This window comes from Castor canadensis, chromosome 17, assembly GCF_047511655.1.
Source record: "Castor canadensis chromosome 17, mCasCan1.hap1v2, whole genome shotgun sequence".
NCBI classification, from domain to species: domain Eukaryota; kingdom Metazoa; phylum Chordata; class Mammalia; order Rodentia; family Castoridae; genus Castor; species Castor canadensis.
This window is the reverse complement of record NC_133402.1, coordinates 61608393-61630244: the sequence shown is the minus strand read 5'-3', so window position 1 is coordinate 61630244 and position 21852 is coordinate 61608393. Positions and strand designations below refer to the sequence as shown.

General features: G+C 47.4%; 1 protein-coding gene across 31 annotated transcripts in view; it reads right to left on the bottom strand.

Annotated features, from left to right (window-relative positions):
- Zbtb38 (zinc finger and BTB domain containing 38) overlaps positions 1-21852 on the bottom strand; it is a 151178-nt gene that overhangs the window by 52009 nt on the left and 77317 nt on the right. For 10 of the 31 annotated variants that reach the window (XR_012443089.1, XR_012443083.1, XR_012443084.1 and 7 more), the window contains one exon: positions 11413-11514. The gene's annotated coding sequence lies outside the window, so the exon portion shown is untranslated. Of the gene's footprint in view, positions 1-4596; positions 4820-11412; positions 11515-11607; positions 12151-12221; positions 12693-12725; positions 12908-16164; positions 17778-21852 lie in introns of those variants that run through there. The other 21 variants (XR_012443093.1, XR_012443091.1, XR_012443092.1 and 18 more) reach the window with 16 other exon arrangements.

Here is a 21852-nt window from a genome sequence, read left to right as displayed (position 1 = left end):
TCCATGCTCCCCACTAAAATCTTTCACTGTAATTATTCTTGCCTGTTGCCTGACTACAAAGGTTTTCTGACCTCCAAGAGAGATTTCTACTTTAAGAAATCCTGTAGCAACAGTCTTCAGAATCAATTTCTTACTGTGGTCAAAGACACCCATCACACATTTCCAAGACCCTCCAAGACTGTCTGTCCCAAATGCCTCCTAGCTAGCCAGCTGGCAAACTCATATAGGCCAATCTACACAAGTCTGTCTCTGCACTTTGCCAGAGTGTCTGGAGCAGCACTGAGAGGTGTGTGTGTGGGGGTGGTCTTAGGCACAGTTTCCAACACAATGGGTCTGGGGTAGGGCTCAAGGCTCAGCGTTTGAACCAGGCTCCCAAGACAAGCCCACACCACTAGTTCAAAGTCCACACTTTGAGTAGCAAACACCAGGACTCTACTGTAGCACAGTGTCTGATGGCTTTTCATCGGTCAACACACCCTGGACCATCCTAGAATGACTCCAATCTTCTATAGGTCACCCTGTTGACCTACAGAAACCTCCCCCCACAACCTCACTTATGATGGCAGAAACTCACTTTGGAATTCTGGCAATAAATCAGGATGAATCCAACTCCAATAATAAGAGTGGATAAAGTAAGAGGACAGATTCTAGAAAAGGGGTCTTGTACGTGTGGTCCATCTTCACCCTGTCGGGGCAGAGATGGATAAGGTCCACCCACACAAGTGGTTTGAACTGTGTTCAAGGAAAGCAAGTTCCCATGCCTCTGGTGATGACGAGCATTATAATGGAGATGGTGGTGATGCCCACGATAACAAAAGCTAACATTTCCTGAGCCCTTTTACACGCCAGGCCCTGTACCACACTAAGTGCTGTATGGATCTTATGACTCACTTGGCTCCAAGAGGGAAATGGGAGCGGTTAGGAGATGTTTAGAAAAAAGGGAAGGCACTGTAAATTCCAGGGTGTGCAGAAGGCCAATCAAGTGCCAGTGCAGAGGGAGAGGACACTTCTCACACTGTCCCAGTCTAGGAAGACTGAGGAAACTGTGAACTGTTTGATGTTTTAGGAAACACCCTTGGACTAAGTAGGTTGATACCACAGACCAGGTCCATCAGGACACACCTGCTGTCCTGTGCTGTTACTCGTCACCTGATGTGATCGAGGGAAGCCTGCGCAAGCTTGGTTCCATGCAGGTGCCTTAGGAGTGACATACCCGGACAATGAGGGGCTTCCTTTGACGGGTTCTTCCTGTTGCATCCTGGGAGCAGAGCCCAGAGTATTGCTTGCTTAACGAGGTCTGCCACATCTGATGCTACCCCAGATGTCCGTGGATCTCCATACTGACTTCTGCTTCAGACACAAAGACCCTGTCCATATCAACTGGACATGGCTTATATCGGAAGCAGTTGCCCTCTGACAAGGAGAAGGTTCAATGGCCATTCCTTTCCTTTGAGTTGGGCCTGGGAGAGCTTCAAGCCCAGTGCTCTGTTAGAGAAGACAGTGCAGGCTGCACTACAGGAATCCTGACTTGGGGGAATGAATCAGATGATGGTGGTGACTCACAGCTGAGTGACTTGCAAACCAGTCTCATTAGGCCACCACAGTATTTAAAAAGTTCCAGTGCCCGCCATCTTGTCACAGTCTAACCATTCTCTATCTTCTTAGCCCAGACCACAGGCAATGTTTGTTACCTTCCTGCACCTGCATGTATGTGACTTTTAGACCCTAATCTACAAAAAGAATAAATCGCTTAAAGATTTTATTCAGCCTCTAAAATTTCAATCTCTGTACAGTGATTTGTTGCCCTAAAACTTAAATGATGAGATGTCATACGCAAGCTCTTAACACTACTGAAGTCTCATCTCAGTGAAGGACAGACTGTTGATGAGAATCTGTCTGGGTAGCTCGCTAATTCTTCAGGATCCCTTGGGTTTGCTCATTCCCATGGGGGAATTTTCTCAATATCTCAATCCTAGAAGGCAGACAGCGAAGCCTTCACCTTGCTCCAGCCGCTTTAACGATGGCGTCTGCTCAAGTTTCAGAGAGGAGAATGGTCACCTCCCTGTACGCAGCCCCCCTCTTGAGAAAAAGAGCCCCAGGTTCATCGTCAGTAGTACTTGCTGAGCAATGCACTGGCTTTATCGGAAGCACAGTACCGGGTGACAGTATTTTGAGGGGACATCATAGGCTTCCTCGCTGTGTCACACAAACATGACAGTGCCAAAGGATAGGTCATAGGAATGGTGTCGGCCCATCAGGGCTGCAAAACAGCGGGGTCAACGCGGTAAAGCATATCCTCCGAGACATAAGTGGTTTCAAGGAATCCTCTAAACTGCTCTGTGATGCAAAGGTGGTCAGCTCCAGGACAGCAATCTCTGCTCTAGAGACAGCAGGTAGACACAGAGCCGATACTTCCAGCCTGTCAGCATAGGGACTGACTTTCTGGATGAAGGCTGCTCAGCCCTCCCCTCCTCCCTACTGCCGACAGATGGTCTTGCATTTGCAGTGGCTTCCCACCTGGCTCCACACCCAAGGTGCCAATGTACAGAGGTCATCTGGATGGGCTGGACCCTGGGACGGTTAACTGAGTCCAGCTCCATATTTTTCCTTTCCCCTCATTCCCACACTTCTCTTCTATGTTTTGAGTTTGAAGCTGGCAGCACTGTGATCTCTGGAGGGAGGCCAGGCATGGTGGCAGAGCCCTCTGAGGCCAGTGGGGATTGTGAAAAACACTTCTTCCTAGGCCTCAGGAGGCAGGCGATCAGCAGAAGGGTTGAGCAAGTCCACCCAGAGGCCTGGGGAAGAGGGGAGGACAAGGGCTTTCCTACCATGCACAACTACAAGAACTCTGGCTGGCCTGGCCAATGGAGGCCTGATGATGCAGACAGAAGAAACCGACTGGGAAAATGGCTGCGAGCAGGGGAAGAATATTAAAGAACCAAGATGCGGTTAGCTTTTGCCGATTTCACCCCAAAATTAATTAAAAGGAAATACAGGTTTCTGGCAGTAGTCAGGTATATAAATAATTCCCCAGCTTACTTGTTTTAGAGTAGACTATCTACATTTTGTTTTTAAAAAGTAAAACTCCTCAAACAAATCCCAAACGCACTACAGATAAACACCCACAATATACTAACTAGAAAGCTGTGCTTTAACTACATAAAGAACAGGCCTGCTGTAGGACGCCTCTCGTGGCTGCTGTGCTTTCATTTTAGAAAACAAATGTCACAGGCAGCCTGGGGAGGAGCCTCACTCTGGGCCTCAGCTCACAGAAAATGGCCACCAGGCCAGGAGCTACTGCAGCACAAACGGGGCACCCCAGACACCTCTGGGGCCACAGGCACTCCCATCGTGCAGAGACACAGAGAACCTTCTTGAGCTTGGCACATAAACCCTGCCTTAAAGGTATTTGTTTGCTGAATAGCACAGAGATTAATCACCAGAACTCATATCCTCTCCCGGAGCAAGGAACCTCACGAGGAAAAAAGACGTCATTTTTAATGGAAGGTAGTTGCTGGGATTGGAAGAAGAACTCTTTTTTAAATGTCACAAAAGGAAAAAAAAAAAAAAAAAAAGACGTCAATAAGTGTTTCTTAAAATAAGAGAGCAGCACGAATCATCTTACCAGAAACTCGTTATAAATAGAAAAGAAAGTCTTAAAATAGATCATTCAAATGTGACAAAGAAAACATGGCTTCATGAAAAATGTCGACAACAAAAACAATATTGAGAATAAATATACAACAGAACAGGTAGTGGGTTTCTGCTTAGGAAAAAATGCTTCTGTGCAAAAAGTCAGCGTACCGTGAGTGGTGGCTAGAGTCACTCCAGAACTGCTGGACCTTGACAGGAGAAATTTAAAGGTCAAGGTCTTGCTTCTTTGCCCTAGTTAGCATGCAGACCACAGGGCCAACCAGGTCCCTAGTGTCCCAGAAGAACCCCATTCAGGACTTCATTTCAGGGCCGACCGACCGACAGTGGCTTTTGCAGTCTGTCCTAAACACCTCCACCTCCTCAAAGTGGCCCTTCTGTCTCCTCCCATTAAAGCAAAGGTGATGCTTATATTAAGCCAAGGGAAGGGAAGGGAGAAGACACCCAGGAGCAGGCGTGACTTTGACACTTTAAGCTTGTCCACCAAGGAGGTCAAAGTCACACAGAGGCGGCAAAGGTTGGTCTTCGCTCATGTCAGGGACATGTCCAGAACATCTACATGTAACAGGGACAGACCAGAAAGCTGATCATTTTTACACAGGAAATCCTCACTTCTCTCTAGATCCAATCACCATCCAAGGAGAGCAGATCAGAAATCTCCACGCTCACCCAGAGATGCACGGAAGTTTAGGGAGACCATTCTGAACATGGGATTCCCTTGCCTAACACGATAATAAAAAATAAACTCAGCTTTGTTTTTACTGAATTGGAAATCTTATCTAATTGTAATCAACTCTAAAAATAGTCAGAAGTGGTTCTGCCACAAGAAAATGCACACACACGCACACACACACACACACACACACACACACACACACAAATAAAACAGGGCTTAGAAACAGCAGCAACTCACAGAGCAGGAAGTGACAGCCCACGTCTTCTTACCTCGCACAAACACCTGCCTTTGTGGGCTGCTTAAATAATCCCAGGATGTCCTTCTAGGATTTAACACGGCCGCCACGGGACTGCTGGGGACAGTGCAGCCTGGGATGAAAACACACATGGCAGTGGCCAGCAAAACGGGTGTGTGTTCTGGGTTTTCCTCTTCATACTCCTTCACAAAATGTTTAGGTCCTCTCAAAATCAAATGGCAGCATAGCTTAGTCATCTTCATAAAACGAAAGAGGAAAAATGCTTTTATTTTTTTTGTGGTGCTGGGGATGGAACCCAGGTCCTCTACCACAGAGCTATATCCCAGCCCACAGAAAAAAAAGCTTTTTTGGGGGTGGGGTGGGGGAGGGCAATCTCTTTAAATTGCCTTTCCCAATTTCAAAAGAATTTTTTTGGACTACCTTAATTGGCAAGAATCCAAAGCGTCTTAGCTAGTCCTGCAGTTCTGCATTGTGGTGCCCTACTGTGCGCCTGTCAGAAGCCCAGTGGTGCTGGGGTCAGCTCTCTTCTACCCACAATTCTGCCCCTTTAGGCTTCGCTGCTGGCTGCCTTCCCCTGCCCTGGGTCCAGACTGGGATGCGACACTGGGTTTTATTTCCATTTTCACTGTGTGACCTTGAGCAAGTCCTATGGCCTTTCTGGACTTCTGTTTCCTTCTCTGGAATGTGGAGAGGCTGGGCCTTTTTATTTCCAAGGTTCTTTTTACTTATAAAATTTGGCAACCATAATGGCTGCTCTTCCTCCCCCCCTCCCCATTTTGTCATCTTTTGACTGACTCCCTGCCAGTCCCAATCTTTTTGTTAAGGGTCTTCATCTCCTCCAGAGCAGATAACCTGCCACCCATTCATTCGTGCACGTTCCTTGAAAGTGTATAGGACAAAGGCAGAACCCAAAGCCTGGTTAGGATTTTTGAGGCTGTTGAGCATGGAAGGTCTCAGACTGAAGCCCTGTCCTCCTTCCTTCTGCTGGACGTCATGCCTCTGCTTTTCTGCTGCAGAGGAAGTGGAATCATTACAACTCACAGCAGGCAGGAAACGGAGCCATCATGCAGCCAAACCTTTGGTTGCAGGTGACGGAACCAAATCAACAAAGTCATAACTTCCTTTCTCAAGGTCACACATTGGTTATTAGAGAACAAGTCCTGGGCTTTAACCTTCCCCAAGTCACTTCTGCAGGGCTCTGGGTCTTCCCCGTCTCCTGAGGAGGTCCTCAGGCCTCAGAGAGTAACCAATAAACACTTAGTGATCACCTAAGGAGGGTTTCAAACTTTCTACCTGCATAGCGACTGGTACATTGAGCCCAGTACAGACATGAGGACTGCTATGCAAGACATCAACTGACTGACCTCGGCTCAAAAATCCACTGGTGTTTTTACTCTAAAAGAAGAGCTTTTGGTGGGATGGGGTTTGAACTCAGGGCTTTGCACTTTGCAAAGTAGGTACTCTACTGGTTGAGTCACATCTCCAGTCCATTTTGCTGTGGTTATTTTGGAGATGGGGGTCTTGTGAACTACTTGCCTGTACTAGGCTTGAACTGTGATTCTCCCAATCCCTGCCTCCCAAGTAGCTGGGATTACAGGCATGAGCCACCAGTGCCCAGCTTCATTGAGCAGATTTAAGTTTGCCCTTTATCTCTGCTCCACTTGCTTCTTATCAAAAAATTCTGAGCTGAAATCAGGAACAAACGTCTCTTCTGTACGTTACGTGGCTGGGGAGGCAGCCTGGCATGTGCAGAGAGGAGGCTGGCCTTTGGAGTCAGGCAGATCCCAGGCAGTGAAACTCTCGTCTCTTCAAGGGTGGCTGCAGTGGCTGGGCTGCTCTTTGCAGCAACCTTGTCTGACGTCCTATTAACATGGCTGCCATGATGCACATTGGGATTTCAGTACAGACCTCTTCATCAGGTGCTGTGGCACAGTCAGAGGAACCCCGAGCCTTTCTAGGGAAGGCTTTGAGCCACTGGCGTCCTCCTCCAAAAGAACCAAACAGTCAACAGGACACTGTCCAGGCTTTAAGGTGAAAGTTTTTTGGTTTTTTGGTGGTACTGGGGTTTGAACCCAAGGCTTCATGCCTGCTGGGCAGGCGCTCCATCACTTGAGTCATGTTGCCAGGCTTTTTATTACATTATATTATATACATTATATGTGTGTGTGTGTGTGTGTGTGTGTGTTTTTAAGATAGGGTCTCATACTTTTTGTCCAGGCCAGCCTTGGACTACAGTCCTTCTACCTATGCCTTCCAGGTAGCTGGAACTACAGATATGCACCAACACACCTGGCCTCAATGTGATTTTAGTAAGGATGTCTCATTATGCCTTCAATTTAAAAATTACATATAGTTAGGATAAAGCATAGCTCAGATTATGTAATCTAGATGTCCTATATTCTCAATACATAGCTTCCACACCAACATGTATATATGCCTCAGTTCTTTGTTGTAAGCTTAGAGGAATAGGGGGAAAATAAGGACAAGTTATTTTCCATCTAAAAATCAGGTTGGGCTGGATAAATGACATGAACTTTATCCTAAAAATTACATGACTGTAAGATGCAGAGGACAATATGTTTATCCACCAGAAGACAGAAAATTTCATCAGAACATTTTAATGGCACAACTGTGAAGTGTGGCCACCATTAAAAATATTATTGCTAACAACTAAACTTGTACTGTTTTTGCAAACTCTAGGAATAGGGCCTGGGTGTTGTCGTTCACCCTATAGCAAAAGAAACTGGTCAGGAACTATATGCCATCCCTCCAGCTGTTCACACTGCAGCCAGCAGTGGAGGGGTGTGGTCATAGCACCATTCACTGACTATCAGGAAGCTATCTGTTTTCACGTGATCACAAATACACTCCATCATGAACGATACAAGTATAAAACTTATAAGCAGAGATAGATCTCAGGTTTAAGTAGGGTTTGAAATCAGCAAATCAAGTCAAGTTTATCCCCTTCTCTGCTTCCCAGAAATTGGCATTTGTCAATCTGCATCATCAGCCAGATTCTACAGCCCCACCACAAATCCACTGAATCAGAATTTCAGGGCCTGGGAATCTACACTCTGACAAGTCCCCAGATGGATTCTTATCCATGCTAAATTGCTGGTCACTTGAACAAACACAGCATAGCTGTAACGGGAGGTATGTACTTTCCACGATAAAATGAATACATTAAGGAGTCATAAAGATAAGGCCATGAACAGCTGTAACCCCAGCTACTCAGGAGGCAGAGGTGGGACGGTCGAATTTTGAGGCTAGCAGAGATCTTATCTTAAAAACAAGCTGGTGGTACACGCTTGTGGTCCCAGCTACTTGGAGGTGGAGGTAGAAGATCATGATCTGAGGCTGAGAGAGACAAAAGCACAAGCCCCTGTCTGAAAAACAAGGTAAAATGCAGAAGGGCTGGGGGCAGGACTCATGTGGTAGAATGCCTGACTAGAAAGCATGAGGACCTGAGTTCAATTTCCAACATGTCAGGAAAAAAAAAAAAAAAAAAAAGCTAAGGCTTTGTTGTATGTAAAGGCACGTTCTATATCAATTTATATATCTATACAAGACAGCACGTTTACTAGTTGCCAATGCGGTATGGTTCCTGAGCAAACGATCTACCACCAATCTTCAAAACGAACCTACATGAGCTGTGGATGGAAAAAGTTAGAGTAACTCTGCTTAAGTCACAAGTCTGGAAAATGGCCCAGCTAGGTTGTGAGACTAGACTTATTTGACCCCAGTCTCCTCATTCCACTGTACTAAGCTCATATGCTTGTGAAAACACAGCCACAGACATGCCACCTGATAGCCATACGGTAAAAGGCCACGGAACTAAGTTACTTTTAGAAACTTTTTACAACAGCAGCACAGTTTTTTAAAACATCCATTCTATTAAGGGATACTTTTTTGGTCTGTCTGCTGATAATGGAATATCACATATTAACTACTGTCAAAACCACATTTAATAGCCTGAATTTTAATAATGAGAAGTGTTTGAGGGCATGCAGGGTCAAATTTAAGAGCAATTCTTGATTTGTGCGAACTACAAACCTACACAAATGAAACCACTTAATATTCATTCTGCATGTCCTATCTTACAAAGGAAAGCAGCAACAAATGTATAATCTAACACTTGTAAACTTCTGCCCCAGTGAGCCCATCTCTCCGGTTCCAGGACCTGACTCCATCCACGGGGAAACCCCATTTCATGGGCTTCCAGAGTCTTGTCACTCTGGGGTTCTCCTTGCTCTCAGCCAGACTTCTCTCTGCTTCCCCAGATTCTTTGCGCTTTTCTCTTCTTACATTCTATATGCTATTCTTCCTTCACCTCTTGCCTTTTTCTTAGATGACTCCCAAACTAACCCTGTAACCCTGGCCTTCCTGTGGAGCCCAGAGCCCCACTGCAGGGGAGCCAGCATCTTCCACCGAGACTCAGCACCTCTGGCACAAAATTCCTCACCTCCTTCCCAGTTTCCTCTGAGGCACCACAGTTCTGAGAGCTCAGCGTTAGCATCAGCTGCTCCTCCTCCACTGAGACTTCTGACTGTTGGCTCCTTCCTGTGCCTCTGCTCCTTCTCACTTCACCACCGGTTGTCCTGAACGGATTCATCCACTCACGGCATCTCCCCACCCCCTTTTCCTTGGTCTCCTCGCCTCTTCTCCCAACCTCCCCTAAGCCTCGCACAGAGCAGACACAGCCATGACACCACCCTGTTCAAACAGCTTTCATGACACCCATTGGTGAATACATTCCAATTTCCTAGTTGGCATTTAAGACCATTATTGTTCTGAACCAAATGTTCTGCCGTTTTATTTCCCCCTGGACGCCTGTATAGACCAGTTCTAACTCAACTGGACTTGACACTTTTCCCTGGATATACTCCATGCTTTGTTTTGTGGTTTTTTTCAAGCATTTTTATTAGTTGTACAGGGGGTTTCATTGTGACATTTCCATATATGCGTACGACAGCTCCACACTTCCTGGATCTCCCTCTATTCCTCCTATTTCAAACACCCTCCTCAAATTACCAGGATATCTTCTTTGCAATTACCGGATTGTCATTTCTGTACATTTTATTCTTTTCAACGACATGACAGGGTCTGAGAGGGAAGGGACCAGGTTTTATTTTTTTATTTTTTTGCTGCTGAATTCTCCATTCTTTCTAGCACAGAGTTGCACTTACGGTACTCAATAAATATTTGCCATATAACATTTACAGAACTCCTTAAAGTTCATAAAGCATGTTCATATTCAACAGCTCATTTGTTTTTATCTGTGACTTAAGTTGTTACAAGTAGCCTTCAAGTCTTAAAAATCTGATTTCAACTGCTTAATGCAATTCTCAGAGCAGTCTCTAACTTTCTACCTTGTAAATCAAACAAAAGTATTTCAATTGTTTTACTTTGAACATCCACAGTTCTGCAGTCCACAATATTAAGAGCAAAGGGCCCTCGCTCCAGGACCCTGTAACCTAAAGAGTCAAAGAAATTCCCTTTGCTAATCTGCTTTTTCCCCTCTGCCTGTGGATTAAGTTCACAAACAGCCTGGCCTCCATAGGTGACAGCAATGGAAAAATGAAAGTACAAAAGAGAAGCGAGAAATTCCTGCCTAAATGTTTTAAGATTTTTGAAAACCTTAAAGTTCCTTATCTATCCACCTGGAATTCTACAGTCAATCTCCAACATCCTCGGACTTGGGATTCCAGCAGATTAATAGAAAATCGCTCAGCTTAATACGTAATTCCTTACTAAGAGAATGGACATGAAGAAATACAATTGTAAACACATAATCATCTGTTTGAAGACCCAAGTTAATTTGTTGAGTGGAAAATAAATGAATTCAGAGGAGGCCTCACTATTGTTTATAAATTGAAATCGTAGGCTTAAGACATGGGTGGAAACATACGGGAAAAGGGAAAACAATGAAAAACCGAATTGAAAGTCAAGATCTTTGCTACGTCCATGACTCTAGTCTGTTCCTGTGACAGAGGCCACTCCAGGATGGCGAGAGGAGCAGGTAAGGGAGAATCAGTGACCTCTTTAGACTTTAGGTTACAGGCTCCTGGAGGGAGGGCCCTTTGCTCCAACTGTGTGCTCCTAGCACAATGCTTGGCAAACAGAACACACTCCAAAATGGAGGATGAGAGGCAAAGTCTTCCATGATCCGTCTCCATTTCCACAGTTCAGTTCCTCCTCACTCCCAGGAGGAGTAAATAAAAAAAGACTGCCTATCACACAAAGGCACCCAGTGCTTGACAAATGGAACTTGTCATTGTCACCATCTGGGACTTTGTATACGCCTCCAAGTTAGAGTTTCGTATGTTGAGCTGCCTGTCCTTCTATGTGAGAACTGAAAGTGTCTGGGGTGGATTCTTCATGCTTGTGCACTCAGTGACTAGCATGGTGTCACCCACAGCAGGCTGGGAAGCTGGCTGCATGACTGGCCACCGGAGATTCACGTTCTAGCCCTGCCTCCACCCCACCCCACCTCACTGGGTAACTCTGAAGAGCCGTTTGAATTCTCTGGGCCCCAGGGATGTCAGTGGGTCCTTCCAGCTTTATGAAGAGCTATCTAAAAGCTCCCGCAGTAGCCGCTGGTCTAAGTGGCATGAGAAACCAGTGCTCCTGGCCCTCGTTCCCCTTCACCACAGGGGCCTTACATGTGGGGTCTCCTTAATAACAGGTTGCTGGAAAGCCACAGAAATCTTGTAATCTCCAAGCCTGGTTAACGGCTGTCGTGAATCGCACACCCTTGGGCACCCCCATTCCCTCAAAAACAACCATTTCCTATTTCACGCAGACTAAGGAGAGAGAGAAATCTGGTTACCTCAGTTGGAACACACCGGCCTTAACAGTTAGATTCTGTGCTTTGGAAGAATTCACTTGGAGATCCTGGGTTCTGAGTCCTCCATCCCCTCCACATCAAGACCTAAAAAAGAAAAAAGTACAGCGTCCCATGACTGGCAGCCAGAATTTGATATTTCAGCAACAGAAACTGCAACTAGTACCTATGAGTACCTACTAGAAGTCACATTATGCAGAAAGCGACTGCAGAAGGTAGCTCTCAGCTGCAGGCATTCTCTCATTTTACAGCTGCAAACCTGGAGGCTCTGAGACGTCACACAGCTGTTTTAAATGAGAGCTGGGCCTCACACCCAGGTTCGACTGATTGCAAAGCCTGCACAACTAACCTGCAAGTCAGAGTTGCCTTTCTGACAGTAAAACTTCCATTACATAAACTGAAAGCCAAAAGTTTCATTAAACAGTTCACCCTTACAAATGCTGCAGCGTATGTCTTTTTTCTACTGTACTAGATATTCTAAATCTTTAACAACAAAACAAGTTTTTTCCCCCAGTAGTGACCCGGTAAAAGGATTCCACAATCTTCTAATGGGTCCTCGCTCTTGGAAAAACACTGCCCTTAGACACAGTACGTCGCTAGAAGTTTCTCTGAAGCCACGGACAAACTCCCCCATTCTTTTCAGCCATGAGAATCTGACCGAGGAGTTGAGTTCCACAATTAAAAGCCTTCCACCTTTATAAAATATGCATAAGGCTCATCACACTTAACTATTAATGGATCCTTGCAAGGGATATTCGATTAGGCCCCACGTCCAGCACGGATGAGGCACTTACCCCACAGCACAAAGTGGAAAACAATCTCAGGTGGTTTAGGCGATTCTCTGCAAACAAGAGCTGGGTTGTCCGGACAGACAGACAGACAGACCGGACTGCGGGAGTGGGAGGCTGAGGTTGGCAATGCCCGGGAGGGGGGGGGCGGGCAGGGCCTGCCTTTGCACGTCGCCCGGTTCAATTCCAGGGGCTTCTGGTGTTGCACCAGGATATCCTCCCGCCCTGCTGAGGTCAGGTCTGGGGTCCAGGTCGCAATGCCAGGGGACAGGAAGTGCGACAGTCTGCGCCTGCTGGACCCAAGCCTCCCCCCCTCCCTCCGCAGCGCGTCCCCAACCCCAGGTGCGCAGTCTCCGCGGGCCCTGGCCGGGCACCTGCGGGCGCTGGCGGGGTGGCAGCTCGGCTCGCGGGCATCCGCGGCGCTCCCGGCCCTGCGCGCCCGGGGACACGGGGGACCCGAGGGACCCGAGGGACCCGGCCCCTCTCGCCCTCCCCGCCCCGCGCACTTACGGGGCTCGGCTCCTGCGCGGCCGGCGCGCGTCCCCCCCACCCCCCACTGGGGTCCATGGCGCTTCCGGACCTGCGAGTCCGGCCGTGGCGCCGCACAGCACCGCCCAGAAAATGGACGCCGGCGGCTCGGCTCGGCTCGGCTCGGCTGGCCCGGCTCGGCGCGGCGCAGTGCGGCGCGGCCCGCCCCCGGCGCGGGGCCCGTGCGGGAGGAGGTCGGCGGCCCGGCCCGGCCCCGCGGCCCCGAGCTGCGCGCACCGCCACCGCGGCCGGCCAGGCCTCGGCCCAGGCCCCCGGCGCCACCCACGGGCAGCGGCCCGGCCTCGGCCTCCTGGGGCCAGCTCGGCCCAGTCAGCGCCTCTAGCCACAGAACCTAGGCCCTGGCACAACCGGGCCTGGCACCCCGTGACCCAGGGACCCCGCGCAAGGTTCCCAGAGAGTCCTGTACACTTGCAGTTGCACCCAGCTGTCAGGAACAGGGTGTCTGTCATCTGTACGTTCCCGAGGCTGTCGGAGAGGCCTACATTGCCTGTCCATCCTGGTGTCACAGCTATTCCACCAAAAGTGCAAGGCCACCCCTTTAATAAGGGCACTGACTGCCACCAGGATCCTTCTTTTCCCTTCCAGACTGCAGAGTCTTCACTGAAGGCCTTGTGGAGCTGATTGTCTAAGTAAGGCACCTGTGTATTTGGTGTTCCCTTGTTTCACTTTTATTGTTACTTTTTAGCCGTACTGGGGTTTGAACTCAGGGCCTCACGCTTGCTAGGCAGGCGCTTTACCACTAGAGCTCTTGCGGGATATTCAAGCAGGGACATGGGACACCAAGGCTTTGCAGGAAGCAATATTTATTAACACGCCGGCAGGGGCTCAGCGGATTCCCATCCAAAGGCTGAGCCCGAGAACAAAGGGGCCTTGCCTTATATTCCCTGGCAAGCAGGTTACAGAAGCAAAAGGCGAGGTTTAACCCCTATATGGTTGTGCGCAGCTCTATTGGCTGCTTTAACTCAGTGCACGTGACCTTCTTCACGTTCAGATTTTTTCATCTCTCTACTATGCCGTCTCCTCCTCCCTGGTACATTATTGGCTGTGCTCCCTTTGATGCTCGGACCCACCTAGGGTCAAAAAGCACCATCCTGATTCAGGGGTTTGTGTTTCCACAGCATCATTACATGGGCGGCTGTTCTACAGTGGCCTCCATGAACGGTCCTGATTGATCGCAATACCAAGGGAACCAAGCAGGGCACTATTAACCATGCTCCCGAGATAGGAATCACCACCCCACAGGGTCTTGAATCGCCCCAGGGCAGAGAACCGGACCTCCAAACAAGTCATTGGGATTCCATCCTCACCAAGTCTGGAAGGGGACGTGGGCAATTTTTTAATTTTGTCTGTGATTTTTTTTTTTTTAAATCATCAATCAGTAGGCAACAGTTACTTAGATTGAACTTTCCACATACACCTCCCTCAGAGGCCAGTAAATAGTCCAAGGCCAGGCAGTTTTGGTATATTGCATTGCAGCACCTTTGTGTGCTGTTTGGCCAGTATGTCAAGGTCCTTGCAGTTTCATTAGTTATAATTTCAGCTACTGCCTGGTGACAAATAATGCAGTTGAGCATGTAAGTCGGGGTGCAATAGCCCCAGGACCCATCTTCTACCCAAGTGGCAGGACCACAATACTGGATGACTCACTCAGGAGGCCATTCATTATCCTTCCAATTGCCAATTTGTAAGATACTTCTTTCTATTTGTTTTTTCTCCATGTATGGGAACTCCCAATTTTTCACCTTGTGCAAGGGGAAGCAAGAAAAAGGACGGTCTAATTGTGCCCAGTACACAAGACCTGAACCAACTTCTGGGTAGCACTGTATGAGTTAGTTTCTCACAGATCCAATATAGCCCCCCGGGCACCTACCAATCTATGTTCTCGGTAAGATTGTCCCAAGCTGCCTAGAGCCAGAGAAGTTCATCAATGGGTTGGGATTGGGTTCCGTGTGGTTTAGAGTTCCCCACCATTGAGTCTTCTGTGCGGTGTCATTGTAAAACTTTTGTCCTAAACAAGTTAAATCCCCCACTAGGGTGGAGAACTGGCCTTTTGGGTGAGAAATACAGTAATTTCTGATGATGTAAGTTTTTAGGAGCCAGATGCTTTTCCTGTGGCTGGGGAAGGTGGTCTCATTAAAGGGCTCCCACAGGTTTAGCTCCTTACCTTCCCATAGCCAACAGTCTCCCAGGTTGGTTCCCCACAAACATAACACAAGGTGACATTGAGTATCTGGACTATGGACTCGGCTAGTGAGAGGAATAGATTTCTGGCCTCGGTAGAGATAGAAAATTCACTCCCCATTTCCTCATAAAAGGAGTAAAAAACTTGGTATGAGGAACTCTCATGGGTAACAGTTACTAATTTAAGGTGCATCAGAGTCCTGGGGTCATGGCCCTTTCCATCTATCCTTATACTAACTATATGCCCCTGTTTCCAATCAGTGGGCTTAAGTACAGTAAAAGTCACAGGGTTACAGGTACTAGGGGTACAGTCAGGGGCAGCTGTCGCCCTGCAAAGGAGGGCTGTGTATTCTGTCTTTTGTGTAGACGTTCCAACCGGCAGCGGGCAGGCCTCAATGACTGAGTCCATAGTTACCACCACATACCCAGCAAAGCACACACCATCCTAGATAAAACTGCTGTCATCTGTGAAATAGTCAACATCTGGATGGTCAATAGGCTGATTAGTTAAAGACCTGGCCAGCTCGAGAAAACCTCACCCATAACCTCTAAGCAGTCATTCTCCCGGAGGGGGGGGCCCAGGTCAACCGGCAATAGGGTGGCTGGGTTTAGAATCTTAACAACATCTAGCTGGATGTGTGGGTTTTCATATAGCATACTCTGGTATTTGACCATCCAAGAGTTGGTCAGCCAATAATTTCCCTTACACTCCTTGAGAGTCAGGATGAAGTGGGGAACCTGGGCAGTGAGTTCTTGCCCTAGGGTGAGCTTGTCTGCTTCAGTCACCAGGGCAGCAGTGGTGACTAAGGGCATGCAGGCAAGGCAGCCAGCCTCAGAAATGGCAAAGAGTTTTTTTGACAAGTAAGCCAGCAGATGATGCCAGGAACCTAGTAGCTGAGTTAGAAACCCAACAGCTGTCCCCTTTCACTCATGGACATACAGGAAAAAGGGCTTCGTCACATCCAGCGGGCCTAGAGCAGGGGCATTTGTGAGCGCCCTCTTGATTCTTCTAAAGGTTTTTTCTTGTTCCTCTCTCCATATTAAGTTTTCCTGTTCTCCCTGCTTTGTGGCTTCATAGAGGGGTTTAGCCAAGAGGGAGTAGTTAGGGATCCAGATTCAGCAGAAACCTGAGGCTCCCAAAAACTCCCTGATTTGCTGACAGGTCTTGGAGGCTGTACTGTTCCTCTTGAGGCTGAGCTTGCACTGTCCCTATGACAGGTGAAAACTAAGGTATTTGACAAATCTGGGCCTTTTTTCAAGACTTTGTATCCTGCCTCCCATAAAGAAGGAGACGAGTCCCTTCCATACAGTCCTCCTGAATTGGTCCAGCCAGCAGGAGGTCATCTACATACTGGAGGAGTGTGCAGCCATGCTGGCCGACTGAGAAAGCTTTGAGATAGGTTGCCAAGGCAGTTCCAAAAATAGTGGGTGAATTTTTGAAACCTTGTGGCAATTGAGTCCAGGTTAGTTGCCCCTTCTCTCCACTGTTAGGATTTCCCATTAGAAGGAAAAAATAGGCTGGCTCTGTGGGGCCAGGCAAATGCAGAAAAGTGCATCCTTACAATCTAGGCAGGTAAAAAACTTTGCCTCAGTTGGGACAAAGCCTAAAAGCATGTAAGGATTCAGAACTATGAGGTGCAAAGTGACAGTTGCCTGGAGGTCCTGAACTGGCCTGAAATCCTCATCCCTGGTTTCTGGATAGGTAATAATGGGGTGTTCCAGGATGACTGGCAAGATCAGAGGATCCCATATTTCAGGAGTCTGTCAAAATGTTTTTGAATTCTGACCTGGGCCTTGTGGGGAATGAAGTGCTGTTTTTGGCTGACAGTCATGGCTCCCAGTTTTAGTTCCACCACTATCGGGGGCAGGTTTTGGGCCAGACCTGGGAGATTATCTTCAGCCCATATACCTGGAACCTTGAATCCAGGAATCCTTCCTGGATTCTCAGGAGGCCTTCCCTTAGGGGCATAGAGTTACCATTCTTCTTATGTGACTGTGAGGGTTAAAACCCTTACCTCAGGTCCTCTCAGTTTGAAGGCTGCTGTATCATCTGAATCAAAAATTATGTGTGCCCTCAGTTTGCATAATAAGTCCCTGCCCACAGGGTAATCAGGGAGATAAAGGAATTCATGCCTTACTCCATGACTCCCAAGATCGCATTGTCTAGATACTTGGAAGGGGTGGTGGGCCCAGTTCCCTGTAGCCTTGATAATAGTTGCATGCTTCTGTGAAAGGGGGCCCACTGGCTGAGTCACAACTGAATGTTCTGCACCCATATCGACCATGAGATCGATGGGATGGCCCCTATCTGTATTTGGACCATAGGCTCCTGGGGGCCCAGTAGAATGGAGCCTGGTCTGTTCTAGTCTTCCTCAGTTCTCTAGGGCAGCCAGACTTACGAAATTTTCCACCCAGGGACCAACCTCTCTGCAGGTAGGCTGATACTTTCCCTCAACAATTTGGCCTCTGCCTCTGGTCTGGGTGGCCTTCTGGGAAGCTGTGGTCCATTGGAGACACTCATTCTTCCAGTGGCCTTCCTGACGACAGTAGACACATTGATTTCACCCTAGTTCCTCCCTAGGGCCAGGGTGTCCTGGGGATGCCAGTCGCCATCTATGGTGATTGCCTCTGCTTGGACTGGGGCCCATCTGACTGTCCAACAAGGGCTGCTGCAAGGAGGTCCACTTTCCTTTTAATCTTCCTGTCGGTCTCCCATCTTGCCTCCTGATCTCGATTGACAAAAACCTTTGTGGTCACCTCCAGAACCTGGCTGGCGTTCATTCTTGCAAATTCCTCCAATTTCTGTAATTTTTGCCTTCTGTCCCCTTGAGCCTGGCCAACAAAAGCAGTGTTTATCATTCACTAGTTTTCAGTGGCTTCTGGATCAAAAGGAGTGTCCAAGCAGAAGGCCTCACACAAATGCTCATGAAACTGCTGGACTCTCATCTGGCTCTTGGAGGACTGCTGATGTTTTGCTCAGGTTCATGGCTTTTTCCCTCCTTCCTTCATGCCCCCTAACAGTGCCTCCTGGTATCATTTGCTTCACTGGTAGTCTTGTCATTATTAGGTCCCAGTGGGGGTTCTCCTCAGGGAGTTGAGTCTGAGTGTAGGCTTGGCCATTTAAAGCGCCATCAGGGACATGATAGTCTACCATTTCAGAGCCATCAACAGTATACACCATTGCTCTTATATAGTAAATAGAGTCAGATGAAGCTGTTAACAGTCTGTCCAGGTGGGTTTGTGCGTCTGGATGATGGACTCATTAAATCAGTCAGAGCCTGAGGTCTTTCCATGAAGGAGGGAGTATAAGTTTCCCATTGAGGAGGCCTGTGGTGGTGAAGGGCTGGTAGACCAATGTCCACCCTCCTTCTTGTATTTGACCGTCCTCGTCATAATACACCGGGCCTTGGACCTCCCTTGGGGGCATGTGCATGGTGGTGGGAGTCTGAGGAGAGGAGGGGTCCTCACAGAGACTGGTTGGATGCCCCCGATTGAATGGGGGATGCAGGGTGAGAACTGGTGGACTCGGAATGGGGATGGGGTCCATAGAACTCAGGGAGGTCAGGGGAGTCAAGGCCCCCGAGGCTTCCAGGCCAAATTTTACAGGTGTGACTTGAGCTTCCCCAACTGATGTTGAAGGTGAGGGTGCAGAACTGGGTGCTGGTGGCAGAGGTGGTTAGAGTGGCACATAGGGTGCTGGTACCTCCTCAGTCTCCTCAGCCAGTACAGGCTCCTTTGCTTTCTCCCTACACTTGGCAGTTGTGTCCACCCTATCTACCATAATCCTACAGGTCTCTTCCAGACAGGGCCTTAGCCATGTGCGTCGGCTGATGACAGCATCCTGACAGCAATCAATGTGGGGAGACTGATCCGGGTGCCCAGGATTCCCTATAATTACCCTATAAACTTCATTAACCACAGTTTTGTCTAGTGACCCTTCTGGGAGCCACACTACACCAAGAGCAGGCCAATCTACTTCATAAAGGGCCTCAAGCTTGTTAGAAGTTAACTTAACTGTGTAGTCTCTATTAAATCCCTTTTTAAAGTTTTTAACCATACACTCCAAGGGAGTGTTTTTACTCTGAATTCTACCCATCTCCTCCCATTACCAGATGGCAAGACAGACATGGAGTGATGGAGGGTTTGGAGGACAGTTAAGGGGTCCTCCTCTCTGACACACAGGGAGAGCTTAGCATAGTGAGTCTGTATAAACCCCAGACCACCCCCCCACCCACCCAGGGCTCACCCTAGACTATATGAGGTCACCACAACCCCTGGATCTGGACTCCTCACTTGTTTTGTAGCCAGGCCCCATCCCAGGCTCTCACACACATATACATATAGGCCCACACATTTCCACCCTGCTTCCTGAACCTGAGAGACATGGCTTCACCTTCATAGGACCACTTGGGTTTCTCTGGGAGATGATCAGGCTCCCCTTCTGCCTCCTAAAAGCAGGCCTATTGTTTGAACCCAGGGTTCTTACCAGTTTGACAGGCAGGGTTCCCAGTTGGTTCCTGAGCCTTCTCCAGGTTCCTTTGTGCAACCAAGATATGCTCTCCGGTGCGCTGGGAGAGGCGAGTCCCTCTGTCGGATCAAAATGTCCGTGTTGGCACCTGGTGGGACACTCTCCCAACGAGCGGGGATGCTGACTCCTGGTGACAAGGAGGTGAAAACACCGTCTCCGAATCCCAGACTGAGCCCCCAGAAATGTTATGGGATATTCAAGCAGGGAAATGGGACACCAAGGCTTTGCAGGAAGCAACATTTATTAACACACCGGCAGGGGCTCAGCGGATTCCCATCCAAAGGCTGAGCCCGGAGAACAAAGGGGCCTTGCCTTATATTCCCTGGCAAGCAGGTTACAGAAGCAAAAGGCGAGGTTTAACCCCTATATGGTTGTATGCAGCTCTATTGGCTGCTTAAACTCAGTGCATGTGACCTTCCTCACATTCAGATTCTTTTTCATCTCGCTGCTATGCTGTCCCCTCCTCCCTGCTACAGAGTCACTCTCATTCTACCAGCATTGTTTGCTTGTTTTAAACAAAAAGAGGAAAAAAAAAAAATCCATGTTCCTGTATTCTAATAGTCATGAATCTTATTTTATGATTTTCTTTAGAAAAATTCACTCCCAGGTACAACTTAAAAGGATGGAAAGGGTTTATTCTTTGCCTGTTTTAGCCTCGAATATAGTGGTTGTGATTTTGCACCCTGCTCCTGTCCCAGTTTTAAGTAATGATCATTTGGGGTGAATTAAGTATGTTCTGATACTAAATGCAAAGCCAGTAAAACATTTTAAAATCACAGGAAAAAAATATATCAACTCTAAGTCAAATGAAATAATCATGTCGTTCAAAAATAATGGCAGAGCTTTGGACAACATGTATACACAGGCACACTAGCTGTTCCCAGACTTCTCAGCTGCCAGCACCCTTTATTCCCTCTCCATAGGCCATGGGTTCAGAAAGATCCACTCCATGAAACGTCATTTATTAAATAATGATTCATCTTCCCATTTAGAAAACAAACAAACAAACTGCAATGTTTTTCTCTGTATAACTGCCAATCAGAGCTTCTACAAAACCTGAGCTAACCTGTTGGTCACAGTGGATTCCAATCTTAAAAAAACTCCTGGTCTAATTGCATGTTTATATGTTCCCACTGAGGCTTTTGGAAACTCTGAAAATTGTTCAAACACCTCCAAGAAAACTGAGGTATAGGAATTAGGAAGTGTCAGTCGGTCATGGAAGGTGGGAAAGAAAGGGAATTTGGCCTTTGGATTCAGCCTACCTTGTTTTAAACCCCAGCTTTGTGGCTGCAAGTCTCTACTGCTGAGCTACATCCTCAGCAACCCTGCCCCCCCAACTTTTTTTTTTTAATTTTTGGTGCTGAGGGTTGAACTCAGCCCTGCATATGCTCTACTCCTGAGCTACAGCCCCAGCCCTGGTTCTCAGATTTCCAAGTTCTGTGAGCATCATAGTTCCAAGCAGTGAGCATCATAGCTACTGTGTGTGAAACAACATTTATACTCCAGAAATTTCCATGACTAATCTGCTAGGGTCAAACAGTGAGTGACAAGGGGGATTTAAACACAGGTCTGACTCCAGGCCCACTTTCTTGTTTTGCACCTTGATGAGAGGAAGTCAACAGCTTGTCACTGGTGCAATCGGCTCTGGCTTTGCTAAGAGGCTTAGCAACTGAATGGTTCCTTACATCCACTTTAGTATTTACAAACAGTGGTATTTCTTTCTGACTGGAGCCAAATGTTTCTCCAGAAGCAAGTAGATTTCCTCTAAATTGTTATTAATAACTGAAATATCACGGCAATAGTTTTAAACACACAGCCTAGAACTTACATAATCAAGTCAGTCCTTCAAAATTTTCCATCCTTCCTCATAACCAGTCACAGATTCTTAATCATTCTTCTGAGTATGAGGAACTAACTGGAAATTTCCAGAAACATCCCACCTTGTCATAATTACATTCTTTTCGGTGAAGGCTTTCTTTACAGAAATCTATTCTTTTAAAAATAACTAAAAGTGTTATAGTTTCTCTATGGTAATTTTCACTTCAATACATTTGCAAAGAAAGAAAAAAAAATTTCAAGACTTTCAAGTTCCTCTTCTCAAATTTCTACCTGTTTTCATTGTCTCATCTTCCCCACAGTATGGTTCCTGGTCCTTTTCCAGGGGTCTTTTCTAGGAAACTGTCCTTGTTTTCCACCTGATTTCACTTAATTCCTCTTACACTAATATTGTCTGCTTTTTGTTTTCTGAGTAAGTCAATTGGCCAATTTAACAATGACTGTCCCCCCTTCTCTATCTTTATAGGGCTCTGATATCATCGTAATATCATACGAAGATTAAAGTGTTGTCACTTTTAGATTTACTTGCTTTTCTTTCTTTCT